Source organism: Triturus cristatus, chromosome 4_1 (genome assembly GCF_964204655.1).
Source record: "Triturus cristatus chromosome 4_1, aTriCri1.1, whole genome shotgun sequence".
NCBI classification, from domain to species: domain Eukaryota; kingdom Metazoa; phylum Chordata; class Amphibia; order Caudata; family Salamandridae; genus Triturus; species Triturus cristatus.
The window spans coordinates 429,644,774-429,659,407 of NC_140585.1; the positions used below are offsets into that span (position 1 = coordinate 429,644,774).

General features: G+C 44.6%; 1 protein-coding gene across 3 annotated transcripts in view; it reads right to left on the reverse strand.

Annotated features, from left to right (window-relative positions):
• LOC146855075 (tetraspanin-11-like) overlaps positions 1-3,834 on the reverse strand; it is an 899,585-nt gene extending 895,751 nt beyond the window's left edge. The window contains exon 1 of one of the 3 annotated variants that reach the window (XM_085652574.1): positions 3,342-3,834. The gene's annotated coding sequence lies outside the window, so the exon portion shown is untranslated. The remainder of the gene's footprint in view (positions 1-3,341) is intronic. The other 2 variants (XM_085652576.1, XM_085652575.1) reach the window with 2 other exon arrangements.
• Positions 3,835-14,634: the final 10,800 nt, after the last annotated feature.

Below are 14,634 nucleotides of genomic sequence, written 5' to 3' on the forward strand. Positions count from 1 at the left end.
TTTATTCCGTTTAGCAAACCATAAATGTTACACATAAAATTACAACAATATATAAAATATTTAAAAGAGAACTCATTATGTTTATAACAAAAATTCATAGAACACTACATGGCCATCCAAATCAAGTCATTTGAAATTAATTTGTCCAAATTGAACCCGTTAACATGATTGGGGCACTTTGAATACGGTCTGCTAAAGGGATTAACCGCAATTCCTTATGACAAATGATAATCGGAAGGCTAGGAGGGACAGACATTAATCTTCTAAGAAAGACATTTTCAGTAGTTTGTAAGTTTGACGTTTTACAATGTCCCCAAACTCGAGCCCCATACAAGATGACAGCACAGCAGCGAGCGCTATAAATATTGATAAAAGCCTTGATGGATTTGGAACCCAATTTCCTTTAAAACCTGAATAGAGCTTTAAGAGTTCTATCAAAGCTCCTCCTCTTAACTTCTAATAGATGGGAGCACGAGCCTTTATGATCGAAGGGGACGCCTAGATAAGAGAAATTTGAAACCTGGAGTAGCTTGCCGTTATTGATATAACAGGATTTTTTTGTGGTGTGCTTTCCCCATATGTCACACTTATTATTGAGGACCCACAGGTTCTCAATATTCGAAGGGCCAAGAGGAAAGATGGAGTACACCCTCCTTATTGAAGTATTAGTCCACGTTGAAGTACTCCACTATTGATCTTACAATAGATATTATTTGTAAGAGATGGTTAATTATAAAGGGCGAAGTGATGGGAAGTCCCTACGTGAAGCGACCACTCTTGAAGTGGTATAGGAAAAGACCATTCTTTTATTTATTTTCCCTCACACACCCTAGTGGTGTCATGCTTCATCATCGGGACACCACAACCCCTATAAGTCATGGTGGGCTCGACCAGTATTTCAGGGAGCACTTATGATAGTAGATCTGGCCAGTGGGATAAAGATTAAAAATTCACTGGCAGACCCCAGCATCCCTTTATTCTTGGGTCTGGCAGGCGTATTAATATAAATGAACAGTAGGGTCGTTTGAAGCGTTATGGTCCTAGGACCATAACATGTGACTTTGCTGTATTAGTCTTTAAGCCTAGGTCGCTCATAAACATATTGAATCTATTTACAAGGCTTTGCAACCCCACACCTGTTCTTGAAATTAATACACAATCATCTGCATATAATAGTGCGGGGAGGTTTCTCTGACCCACCCTTGGCACGTCAAAAAGCTCTCCAGTTCAATTACATACAGACAGAAGAAGGAGGGGGCTAACACGCACGCTTGTCAAACATCACTGTTCATTTTAATCGAAGATGATAATTGGTCGCCTGCTCCATAACTTACTCTACCTGTCATTTGTGCTAAGAAGTGAACCAGGGGAGCTTCTCTACCCATTCTTGGCCTCTTCTCCCAGAGTTTCCCTCTCACCACCCAATCGAAGGCCGATCCACGAAGCCCAGATATAAATTGCTGTTTTTTGCCAAAGCGTATTTACTTATTACCAAGTGGGGATTAAGTCAGTGCTCAACGGTCTGGGTTCACAAACAGGAAGAGGGTGGGCACTAAATATATTGAAATGCACAAAAAAATTTAGCAACTGCCAAGTCATGGCTAGAATGTAAACCACATCCAGGAAGGTATGCAAATCGTGTTATAAATAGCCATCATATGTTTTGGAAAAGTTTGAAATTGTTATAGCCTGGAATGTATTCACGGTAACAAGGCCTTGCTTCCATACCTTAAATACATGCTGGATACATGTTCGTTAGCAGCTGTGGGAAGGGACGCTTTGTTTGCCAAGGTCACGTTATCCCCTGAAGATTTCTGTTGATTTGGTTTTAAACCTTTAGAGGCAGGAAAGTCACAGCTGCTTCAGTCTATGCACAGCAAATCCTGCATTCTGGGATGTGCGCATCATGTATATTGGGTACACTTTAAAACACTTTACTTTACAAGGCCTCAGAAAACAGACCTGTAGAAGGAGGATGCCTTCACTCGGCAACAAAAACGTGCAATGCTGTTGGAAAACAATTCACTTTTACATCCATTTGAAAATATGATTTATGTCATATGCACCTAAGGACCCAGTGTGAGGGGTCCACTGACAGCCAGCTCTGACTTCAGGCAACAGCAAAGCTCTCAAGTTCCCCACTGTCATGCCTGAGTATCGCACCAGGCCTGATTTTTCATTGCATACTGAGATATGCATCCTTTAAAAAAATTTTTTTTTAAAAAACATAAAGCCAGGACTACATGTCCCAGAATTCAAAAAAACTTCCTGGTGTTGATGAGCAACTCCCGCATGGAACTGGGAAACGCGAGAGCTCTGTATGGATTACAGCTGACGTGAGCAGACTAGGAAGTTATTTAAGGAATAGAAGAATCAATGTCATGCCCTATTTTTGTCCATGATGACGTTACGGTGACAGTTTGTTTAGAAATAGGCGGCTGCACAAACAAAACACCGCTTGCCTAGGTCACTGATAATCTTTCATGACGGTGCAATATTAAATCAAAACATACATCTATCGCCAACGATCTCGCTGACAGTGACTGCCATAAAGAAAGAACAGAGAGCGTTTTATCGACCGCTCAACAACAAAACCCCTCAGGCACCGGATTGCTGGAAACAACACACTCGCCAACATTCAGAAATGTAATCGCTGAGGGCTGGCGGGAGCAGCAGGGAAAGGTCTTGTTTCCATTAGCAAGCAAGCAAGCATTAGATGGAGAGAAAATTCTCGAGAAAGCAAAAAAACACAATATTGGAGGAAAAACTGGCACCACAATGAAGGAAGCCCACCAAAATAGCACTTAAAATATCGAAACTAGCTGCTCCTTGTCGTAAAATGATATTGGAGAAATGGCCAGAAGCTGAAACGGGTTTGTTTATCCTTCGCCCGTGTACTTTTCTCCGTTGCATCTCGTGTCTGTAAATAGGCAAGCCATGGTTGGCAGTTTCTCCAAAACAGATTCCTTTTAAAAAAGTAACCTGGGTAACACCTGGTTCGTAACAAGCTCTTCACAGCCGCTTCCCGATTACCCTCTCTTCCGCAAACCTGACAGAATACAAGTTTCATTTTCCTCAAATCACTAAATGATTTATGCATTAACAAAACACAACGTTCCCAGGTTAGACTGGGCTTTGAGAAAATAGCTGACGCTTGGCTCGCCCCTCCCCTGTAACAAGTCTAAATTAAACTGCAGTGCAAAAACAGGACTGCGCGTGCTTCACCGGGAACTAGCTGTTTGTTATTTGCGGAGCAGTCACGCCTTAGGTGCATGATATTGAGGCGACGTCAGTGTGGGTGACAGCGATGGCGCGCGTTTTATCGAGCTGGGGTTACTTACGTGCACAGACTTCCCGGGCGTAGGTTCCCTCGGTTTGCAGGCTGCACGGAGCTCGGTTTCCCAGCTCCTGGTCCGGTGTGTGAGAGCAGTGATAGGGCTCAAACGTAACACAGCACTTGCTCGGCAGAGGGCACAGCAGGCATCAGCGGGAAAGTTTTCCTTATGTCCTGACTGTACCTTCTCTACGAATGATCACAGATGATGTACCTGGACTGCTGGTCGCTTGGACGGTTCCACTTGCTGTATTGGTAACTACGCCTTCGTGGTTGCAGATACAACGCACTTCCCCAATATGTTTTGAGGAGCTTTATTATTAGCTTAACTCGTTTAAATCTAATTCTGTGCAGTGTTTACCTTGTAACATTATACTGCCGTCGAACGTTTGAAACGAGGAACCGTTTAGGCCATAACGAGAGACAGGTGCCATCTGATGCTTGGAAAAGAATGGATTTCCGGGACGCCTTGAACGCTTACACATGCTCTTATCGTCTACAAAAAGGTACCGCGTGTACAAATAGTTTTATGAGGACATGCCAGCCCGGCTGATGACAGCAGTCAATTTAAGTATGGAACGCAAGAGTTATTTTTGGTGAAAGAAAACTGGATAAGGCAAGACGTGTTCTGTTTACCAATAGACAGTTGTCTGTTGTGTATACAATTTGTTTTCACCCATAAAATAAATAAAAAAATAACTTGGTACTTTGGGCGCCCGCATTTTTCCACATCCTTCCTCTTATCCTCATTAGGAGGAGGTCACCCACCCCACATGCTCAGTTTAGACTTCAGTGGGATCGGTCGCACTGCAAGTTTTTCACATCAAAATACCACAAAAATGAATATCTGGATTAGTGAATATGAGTTATTAAAAACCAAATTAAACAACTCGCAGTGTTCGTTGTAGCTCTTAAAAATAGCTATTAGGGACAGCTGTGCATTTGATTTTGGCACTAGGAAAAGAACTGACCCGTAGGGAGCAAACTGATTTTTGGACACATTTGTTGATTTAAAACACAGTTCTGCTCCCTTATAGCAATTTATCTTTAACAAGAAGCTGATGAAGACAAAAATCGAAACCTTTAGTGCTGGTTCCTCAAACAGCACCCCCACTTTTAATTTTTAAGAGTTCCCCTCCACAAGAAGGCAGTAGTAAAATGTTCAATTGACGCTAGCCTCTTGGTTTTCTCTGCTACAGTGCTACACAAGTACATAGATGGAGAAGGACTGTCGCCTTGTGTTTTTTCTTTTTCACTCTTCTTAGTCTGCAGTCTGATGGTGTCCTAGCTGCGGGTGAGGCAAGAACCACCAGAGATGGTGCGCTTGTCTGCAAGATAAGTGGGGGTGCTATTATTGATGGATTTGTAAATGATGCAGGTGGTTTTTTAAGACGGCGCAGGCTGGCAAGGGGAACCAATGGAATTCCACCAGGATGGGGTTATGTGCTGCAGCGTTGTGGATGTCCTTAAGGGGTAATAGTGTGGAGTCTCAAAGGCCATTTCGAGGGCGGTACCACCCTCCACATGCAAGAGTACAAGGGACTGAACAGCAGTTCTGATGTCACTTCATCAAAGAAACAGTTTCATTTTCTTTAGAACAGAGAGCTAGTACCAACCCACCTTTGTTTTTTGGCAATGTGATCCTTTAGGAAGGGGTTGGTGTACCGGGTAAATTCAAGTGGCTTGGCATTGGGTAAACTTCAATCAATCAATCAGTAGATTTGTAGAGCACTACTTCTCATTTATGATGGTATCCAGGCGCTGGCACTGTCTATTTGATTTGCAGAATGATGATTGTTAGAATCCGGGTTCTCTGGTTGGCACAGGTAGGTACTTGTGACAAGCAGGGAACCTTTCCTCTAGTCAGGGTGAGGGGTTACACTACTAAAATAACCCCTGCTCACCCTCTAGGTAGCTTGGCGCGAGCAGACAAGGCTTATCTCAGAGCGTTATAGGTTAAGCATTTGTGAACACATACAGTAACCAAGTGACAACACTACAAATGGACACCACACAGGTATTTATATTAAAAATAAGGATTTTTTATATAGGATTATCACAAGACCATTAAACGATTAAAAATACACAATACATTTGCTTAGTTGGTAGATGATTGCTTAGTTTCTCTTAAGTTCTTAAATGCGACACTTTAAGTCAATGTGCCTTAGATGCGACACGCAGGGCAACGAAAGTGTTGCAGCGATGCAGATGCGTTGAAGTTCTTGGTGCAAAAGAAATAAAGACGGGATCTTCCAAATGCGTTACGCTTCTCCGATGTTGCGAGACGACTCGACTCGATGCGTCAGCTACAGCGGCGTCACCCTTGACGAGATGCGACGACAGCGGCCTTGTCAGCGGCACTCTTCTCCGACGTTGCGAGACGCTTCCGCTCGATGCGATGCTGTAGCGGCGACACCCCTTCTGCGAGATGCGACGATAGCGGCTCCGACGGCGGCACGCTGCTCTGTGGATGCAAGGCGCTTTTCTGGTTGCGGTGCAATGCGACAACAACGATGGCTGCGATGGCGACACGCTTCCTCCTCGATGCGAGACTCTTCTCTCGATGCGGTGCAATGTGACAGCTACGATGGCTCCGATGGCGACACGCTTCTTCGGCGTTGCGAGACACTTCCGGAATGATGCGAGACGCTTCCGCTCGATGCGATGCTGCAGCGGCGACACTCTCTGCGAGATGCGACGGCAACAGCTCCGACGGCGGCACGCTTCTCTTCCTTGCGTCGCGCTTCCAGCTCCTTGCAACACGCAGTCCCTCAGAAGGCCCAACAACAGCAGCAGGCACTTCCAAAGGACTCTGGGGAGCTGGGGGTGAAGTCCACTGGTCCTGGGACTTCGTTCAGGGGGCAAGCTCAGTTCAAGCCCTTGGAGATCTTTTCAAAGCACAAGTTGAAGCAAAGTCTTTAGTAGTCTTTCTCCTCTCCTTCAGCAGCAAGGCAACCACTGCAGGCCAATCCCCCAGGTCAGGGACAGTACTCCTCCTACAGCTTTCCCAGTTCCTTCTCCTCTGGCAGAGGTTCTTCTTGTTTCAGCAGGATCTAATTTCTTGGGAGCAGGGTCCCAATACTTATACCCCTAATTCCTTTGTTCCTCTGGGGTTGAGGGGCCTTTGCCCAGTGCAAACCAGTTCTTGAGCACTCTGTTGACATGACTCTGCCTTTCTATTCAGGGTGCAGGGCAGAGACATCAGCCGCTCCACAGGAGGAGGAGCCAGCATTGTGGTAGCAGAGCACAAACCCTATTCAGAGCCCAGGTGTACTCCTCCCACCCATCCGACTGCCAATCTTCCTATCCACCACCAGGCTACCTAGCCCTGCCCCTCTGGGTTTTCCCAGCCCTGTCACTCACACAACCAGACAGGCAGATACACATCATAGCAGAGGCGGGCTGAAATGGTCAAGCAAGCAAATACCAACTTTCTAAAAGTGGGATTTGCAAACACAGAATATTAAAATAAACTTTACTAAAAGATGTATTTTATTATTCTGAGTTCAGGCATACTAAACTCGAATTTCTACCATGTTACCTGGGTCTGTTAGGATCATAGAATGTAACAATTCTAACAGCCCATTCTGGCCTACGGAGAACAGGTAGCCTTACAATAGTGAAAAACGAAAATGGCTGTAATTCACTATTAGGACATGCCACACACAGCAGGGCTTGTCCTATCTTCTGCTTACAATGCACCCTGCCTTTGGGCCTACCATAGGGGTGACTGATATGAAGTTAAGGGAAGGTTTAGGGACTGGCAAGTGTGTGCACTTACCCAGTCAGCATGACAGTACCAGACTGCACGTAGGCTCTGCAATGGCAGACCTTAGATACATTTTACCAGGCCGCTTCTGTGGGTGGCACAACCAGTGCTGCAAGCCCACCAGCAGCATTTGTATTTACAAGCCCTGGCACTCCTGGTGCACTTTACTGGGGTCTGACAGTAAACCAAATAAGCCAATCATGGAATCCAACCAACATATACATTTTAAATAGGGAGAGCATATGCACTTTAACACTGAACAGCAGTGGTAAAGTGCCCAGAGTCATAAAATAGCCAACAACAGGTCAGAAAAAGTACAGGTGGAAGGGGAAAAGTCTAGGGACCATCCGGCCAAATGGGCCAGGTCCAACAATGATGGATTAATCCCAGATCAGTTGACTGGGGGTGAGTGCTTGCAATGTGCAACAATCCGTCCATCATCCCCTTTGGTTTTGCTTTGTTCACCCTAAGTTGGCAGGGTATGCCCAGACGTGGGTCCCTTGCTCACTTTGCCACTGGATTCAAGCTAGCCTGGCTGATGACGGCTGATTAGCCAGAAACCGGTCCCAGGAAGCTTGTTTCCGGTCCAGGGAAGACATTGCTTGGCAGTTCGGGCTGGACTGTTCCCATGAGGCACAGGGTCAGACTGACTTGCATATGGCCATGTCTGAACTGGGGTGGTGGAGTGAGCTAAAGAATGATGATGGATTAAACCCAGATCAGTTGACTGGGGGTGAGTGCTTGCAATGTTCAACACTCCGTCCATCATCCCCTTTGGTTTTGCTTTGTTCGCCCTAAGATGGCAAGGTATGCTCAGACGTGGGTCTCTTGCTCACTTTGCCACTGGATTCAAGCTAGCCTGGCTGATGACGGCTGAATAGCCATAAACCGGTACCAGGAAGCTTGTTTCCGGTCCAGGGAAGACATGACTTGGCAGTTCGGGCTGGACTGTTCCCATGAGGCACAGGGTCAGACTGATTTGCATTTGGCCATGTCTGAACTGTGGTGGCGCAGTGGGCTAAAGAATGATGATGGATTAAACCCAGATCAGTTGACTGGGGTGAGTGCTTGCAATGTTCAACACTCCGTCCATCATCCCCTTTGGTTTTGCTTTGTTCGCCCTAAGTTGGCAGGGTATGCCCAGACGTGGGTCCCTTGCTCACTTTGCCACTGGATTCAAGATAGCCTGGCTGATGAGGGTTATGAACCCGAAGCCGGTCCCAGGATGCTTGTTTCCGGTCCAGTGAAGACATGGCTCGGCAGTTCGGGCTGGACTGTTCCCATGAGGGACAGAGTCAGACTGATTTGCATATGGCCATGTTTGAACTGGAATGGCGGAGTGAGCTTAAGAATGATGATGGATTAAACCCAGATCAGTTGACTGGGGGTGAGTGCTTGCAATGTTCAACACTCCGTCCATCATCCCCTTTGGTTTTGATTTGCAGAATAGCCAGGTCTTCAGGGACTTTTGGAACTCTGAAAGAGATGGGGTGGTCCGTAGATGAAAGGGTAGCTTGTTCCATGTCTTTGCTACTAGGTAGGAGAAGGAGCAACATCTACATCGCCTATGCCAGATATGGGAGGGGGGTGAGGGTTATATAAACGGACATGCAGTGCAGGTGCCTGGTGGGCTGGTGAAAGTTCAGGCAGTGTTTCAAGTAACCGGATCCGCAGTTGTGCAGGGTCTTGTATGTATTGTTCGCTTCAATTGGCATCTTTTCTGTACAGGGAGCCAGTGGAATTCCCTGAGGAAGGAAGTGATGTAGGTTTGTCTATGGAGATCCAGGATGAGTCTGGTGGTGGCATTCTGCATGGTCTATAGTCATCAGAGGAGGCGAGCTGCGATTCCTTCATAGAGCTCCATTTCCAATCACTTAATTGAGAGCCTCATAACCACCAATTTATGAGCTCTGGCCCTTTACCTGTCCTCCAATTCTCTGGAGAGGGATTCCTAGATGAACTATTTCTGCCAGTCACAGAGGCTGCTCTCCCAACAGGCAAATCCTGGGATCTGAAGCCACCCTCTGGCACATCCCCATCCACATCTGCATCATCTGTCTCCCCAGCTTCTGTGGCCTCCCACCAGGTCCCTAAGGCTCCTCTTTCCTAGAGTTGCTCCTCAAGTGACATCCAAAGCTCCTGCAGAACTGCTTGAGTTGATCTACATTGCAACTACTTAACATTTCAATGTCAAACTCCAATTCTGCAACCTTACTTGCTGGTTTACCATTAGAGACATGGTGTGTGGATCCTTTAAGAGTCCGATCAAAACTAGAACCAAAAATAAAACAAAGTATGTGGTTGAGTAGTGGTCTGCACTAAACTAGTGACCAATCACTGTGGGTCAAGTACAAATACAAGTTCAAATTCTCAGCCCTGACCACCAATTTTAGAAATGGGGGCCTCTAGTTGGCAGAGGTAGGTACCTTTGTCCAAATAGGGACCCTTGCTTCTAGTCCAGTAAGGCGGAAACACACTTTAGATAACCCCTGCTCACCCCCTGGATAGCTTGGCATAAACAGACAGGCTTATCCCAAAGGCAATGTGTAAAGTATTTGTACGCAAAACACACAGTAATACAGTGATAACACCACAAATGGGCCCACACCAGTTTAGAGAAATAAAGTATCTTTATCTAAATTGAACAAAACAACAAAAATCCAACATACAGATAATAAGATATGGCTTTAGAACAGTTATTGAAAAATAATAAAGCTTGTAGAAAAGAAATAGTTCCACCTGGGGCTATTCCATTTGCCCATAAATCCCGGACTGGGAGATAGAGTATTACCAAACACAAATCGGAGGTTAGGGTTAATCCTAGCAGCACATGAGGGCCTTGCATCTGCTCACGCAGTGGTGGCGGCTACAATTTAATTATTGCAGCAATGCTATTGGTGACCAGGTTTCATCACACAGGCCAAAGACTTTGCCCTTAAATGTGACATCTCCCAACAGATGAAGGTCTCCACCATAGCTCGCCACCACAAACACCTCTATTGATCTAAGAGAAGCCTCTGCTTGTGTTTATTTGGACCACTGCTGCCCCTTACAATGAAATGGGGCTTACAAATACATCTCGGTAGCAGTGGAGTCCTGCTCTTTATTCCTATGGGTTTGGCCTCAGCGATCCGCTGATGTCAGAACTGTTTTAAAAGACTTGCAAGTCTTCATCAGGACATACGCAGTAGCCACATTCCATGCGGAGCAGGGCCTGATGTTTACTTCCAGGGCTCACAGAGATACCATGTGAAATATTTGTAGTGACTGTGCATACTCCTGCCCCTATCATCCAGATGGAAGCAAGGTAGTGGAGAGGAAGAACCATGACTCAAAGCAGTCTTAAACAGCTAGGGCATTAGGTTCAGGTCACAGTTGGGTTCACCGCCTGTATCTGGTACAGAGAGCACTCAACAATCTGCCTAGAAAATCCCTGGGTGGTCAAACTCCCAATGAAATCCTGTTTGAGGTTAAGATGTGGGTTCCAGATCTCGACAGTCTCAGTACAGTGGCGGCAGGAACACCTTTTGACATCAGTGAACTTGGGAATGTTTTGCAGGAACTGAACAACTTTCGAGAAACTCAGTGTAATGTCCAGCAAAAACTTTCCACCATTGGTGAAGTGGGCAAGAAGGAATTCTGGTCATACTACAGAGTGCCTGTACCTGTCCTGGCTGTTGAAGGTACTAGAATTCTACTTTTACCGCCACTTTCTGGTAGGCAAACCAAAAGAGATTTGTGTCTATAGATCTCATCAAACCACATCATGTGGCTGGTTCTACATAGTAGGCCAAGAGGGATACTGTGTAGTTACCTGTCTCCTTTCACTACCCTACAGGAGGTTCCGTTGGAACATTTGATCAGCGATGAAGTTTCTTCTTCCCGGCTGGGGACAGCTAACACTGAAGTATCACTTCTTCCGGTCACACCATCAAATGCCATACAATCAATATGTATGGAAACACAGATTTCAATTCTGGAAACAGACAAAGACACAACCATTAGAATCAACTTCTAGTTTTATATAGCCTTCAATTGAACATCCTCCGGCTACTTCATCTGATTCGTCTGATCCACCGCTCCAAGGTAGACTGCATGAAATTTACATTTGGCTGAAAAATACATACTTTATCCCTCCATCGAAAAACATTTGAGTTACAATTTTGTTACTTTTCCTCTTCCTTTGGATTGGTTTTGTGACAGTCTTTTCCTTGCTTCTGAACGGACACTATCTCCCAGAATGCTCTACTGTTGAACTGGTAAATTTTGTTTTAACACCCCATTCTTCATCACACAAAGTGCAAAGAGACATTTCCCCAGTGAACATTTCAGCTGTTCCGGTTTCCGATGGAATTATTTGAGATAAGGTATAATATGATATATTTGGGCCGACTAAAAGTCTGCAGATTCCATATGTATTTAGAATTTCCTTACATGATGTTATCAGTCCTAGTACTATCTCCAATGATTGAGATAGTGATACAGTGCTAGATGATCTGGAGCATACTAAAGTTTTTAATACTGACGAAATATTTGATGGTAGTTCCAATTATGATAAAATGTTCTGTTTTCAACATTATGGTCACCATTTTTTTCATAAAGCAAGTACTCCATAAACATTATTTAAATGCACACAATGAGAGCACTGCCCTACACCACCACGGGGTAGCTAAAACATTTTTGCACAGAAGTTTGTAAATTTTTCTGGTCACAATACAGATGACCCAGAGTCTTATTACTATAAACTTACACCTGCAATGTAAAGAATAATATTCTCACTGACACAAAGTTGATTTACTCTGCATATTTTTTTCCCAGCTGTCAACAAAAGGGTATGACTTTTGGTTGAGACAATGTTGATTTAAAATCCATTGGGGGAACTAGAGATTGTCAGGATCAGGGGAACAAGGCTTTATTTAGAGCATGGTTTATGCAACACCAAATAATTTTCCTGAATAAAACTGTGCAGCAAACATCCTGTCTTGGCCAAGATAAAAGATTCAAACGCACCAAACATGCCCACATTTGCACAATTTGTGAATTGGCATATGAAACATTAGACAAAATATTTGCAATGGCACATACAATTCTTCACTTACCAATCAGAAGGGTGGTTAGTGTGGCTGTTAGACATTAAAGGATTTCGGGCACGTCTTCTTCACAACATCAGACAGTTTCGGATCAACAGGCCTGACCTGTGTTATGTGCAGACTCAACACTCGGAGGAGGTAACAACATACAGCGTTGGGAAGTTGTACCTTGATTGGCCTAAATATTCCATGTTGTTTCAGATGAAACAACACATGTCCCTTCTTTCCGAAGACATGAGACTACAAGACCTCTCATTAGGTCCTCGAAGCACATTTCAAAAGAGCTTTCTGTGTGCTATATGCAATGAAGTGTGGAAATGTTTCAAGGCAGGAAGCTGCTGAGAGTCTTTGTGAAATTCACAGGGCAAACTTAGAAAGGGCTCTGGCAGTAGTTGACAATGGTATGACTACTTTATCCACAAGGATATACTCTCTGGGTAACATTGTGTTGTCTTTTATCGACATCATACAGAGTGGCATGTCTTCTTTACAACACGGACTGTCGCAGCTTAGATCTATCATATTGCTAAGTTGATGTCTACAGACACTTTCTGCTCGTCGTGTTCCATGGAAACACCTTAATGCCACTAACTTGTTTTTACCATACAACCTTACAAAACAGCTAACCATCATGACCAAGAAGGATGCAACATACACTATGTTACACATAGAGAAGGTAGAAAAACTACAACATTGTTGCAGAAACACCTTCTGCAGATTTGATCATTTACAGCTTTATTTCTCTGCCAGTTTTGACTTTTCACTTCCAATACTGCTTACAACACCATCAAGTGGGCATACATGAAGCACTAGGAGAAGGGTATGTACATAAGTTATGGATCTTACCTCTCAAAAACACTGTAGGAATGGTAAGACTGTTTTTGTTTTAGTGGGACTGACTGCGAGAGTACCACGGGACAATCCTCAGTTTGCAGGGAAGTTAAACTTCATGTTGCATGTAAGGCAAACTTGTGTTTTCTGAAGAGTTCTCCAGCTGCTGCTATCTGCCCGGCTTTCATATTATTCTCTAATGCACTTTGGTGCCATTTGTGGAGGTGCCTTGCTCTACTCTCTTTGTGCGCCTTCGTAGGAGTCACCTGCCCATTTTTTACCTTTTAATATGTTAGCTTCTCCAAGTATTATTTGCCTTTACTTTTCTGTTGCCATTACTGCATGGGAGCAGGGGGCTGCTGAATCTAGTTTGTTTCTTAGTTACCCTCACCTGTTTTCGACAAGTGCTATAGTAGTGCTGTTTTTTAAGCACATCCCTGACATGCTCCTCAATATGATAGGCTTTTTCGGAAGGCATAGAGTGCATCTGCGCAACTTGTAACAAGGCTAGCATAGACCATTTTAGTCACTGTTTATTTCCTTGTATGTGTTTTGACGCAATTTGTGGAGATGTCTGGCTCCAATCTATTTGGGTGCCTTCGTAGGTGAAGCTTGTCCATTTTTTATATTTTTGTGTGTTTGTTTCTCCTAGTATTATTTGTCTTTACTTTTCTGTTACCAGTACTACACTGGGACAGGGTAGCCAGTTTCTGGTGTAGGAGGTTGCTGGAACCCAGTTTGTTTCTTAGTTACCCTCACCTGTTTTTTGTCAAGCGATATATTAGCACGGGGTTTTAGACATACCCCTGACAAGTCCCTCCATATGACGGGCTTTTTAGGAAGGCATAAATTGTATCCGCCCAGCCTGTGACAAGGTCAGTGAAGACCATTCTCGTCACTGTTTATTTCCTTCTATGCGCATTGGCGCAGTTTGTGGAGGTGCCTGGCTCAATTAATTTTGTGTGCGTTTGCAGGAGTCGCCTGCCTGTTTTAAAACTTTTTATGGGTTCGTTTCTCCAAGTATTATTTGCCTTTTATTTTCTGTTACCAGTACTGCACGGGGACAGGGGCGCCTGCTTCTTGTGCAGTGGGTTGCTGGACCCCAGTTTGTTTCTTAGTTACCCTCACCTGTTTTCAACGAGCTGTATAGTAGTGTGGAGTTTTAGATACACCCTTGACATGACCCTCCATATGACGGGCTTTTTAGGAAGGCATAGTGCGTGTCTGCACAGTGGATGCATGTTGCGGGCACGCCAAACACTGGTTGAACATCGAAGACCGGGTGCAGACGAGCTACTCGAGGGATGCTCTGCTGGTGTTATACCACCAGGTCAGAGCTTTATCTGCCACAAACTCTGCCCGACAGCACCTGACATGTTAGCTGGTAGGTGTCAGGTCTTCTTTTATTCATGAGGGCTCTCAGGAGGGGCTGTTGTTGTCTGGATCTTCAAGCCTAGGCATGATGGTCACTCTCCCTGATTCTGGTTCTAAGGTTAAATGTGCTTTAATAAACACCATTTGGAAGTGGCCGAACTAATAGACACACATCAGTTAGATATTATTTTTGTAACAAAAACCTAGGCAGATCAGTCCTTGGAACCAGAGATGAC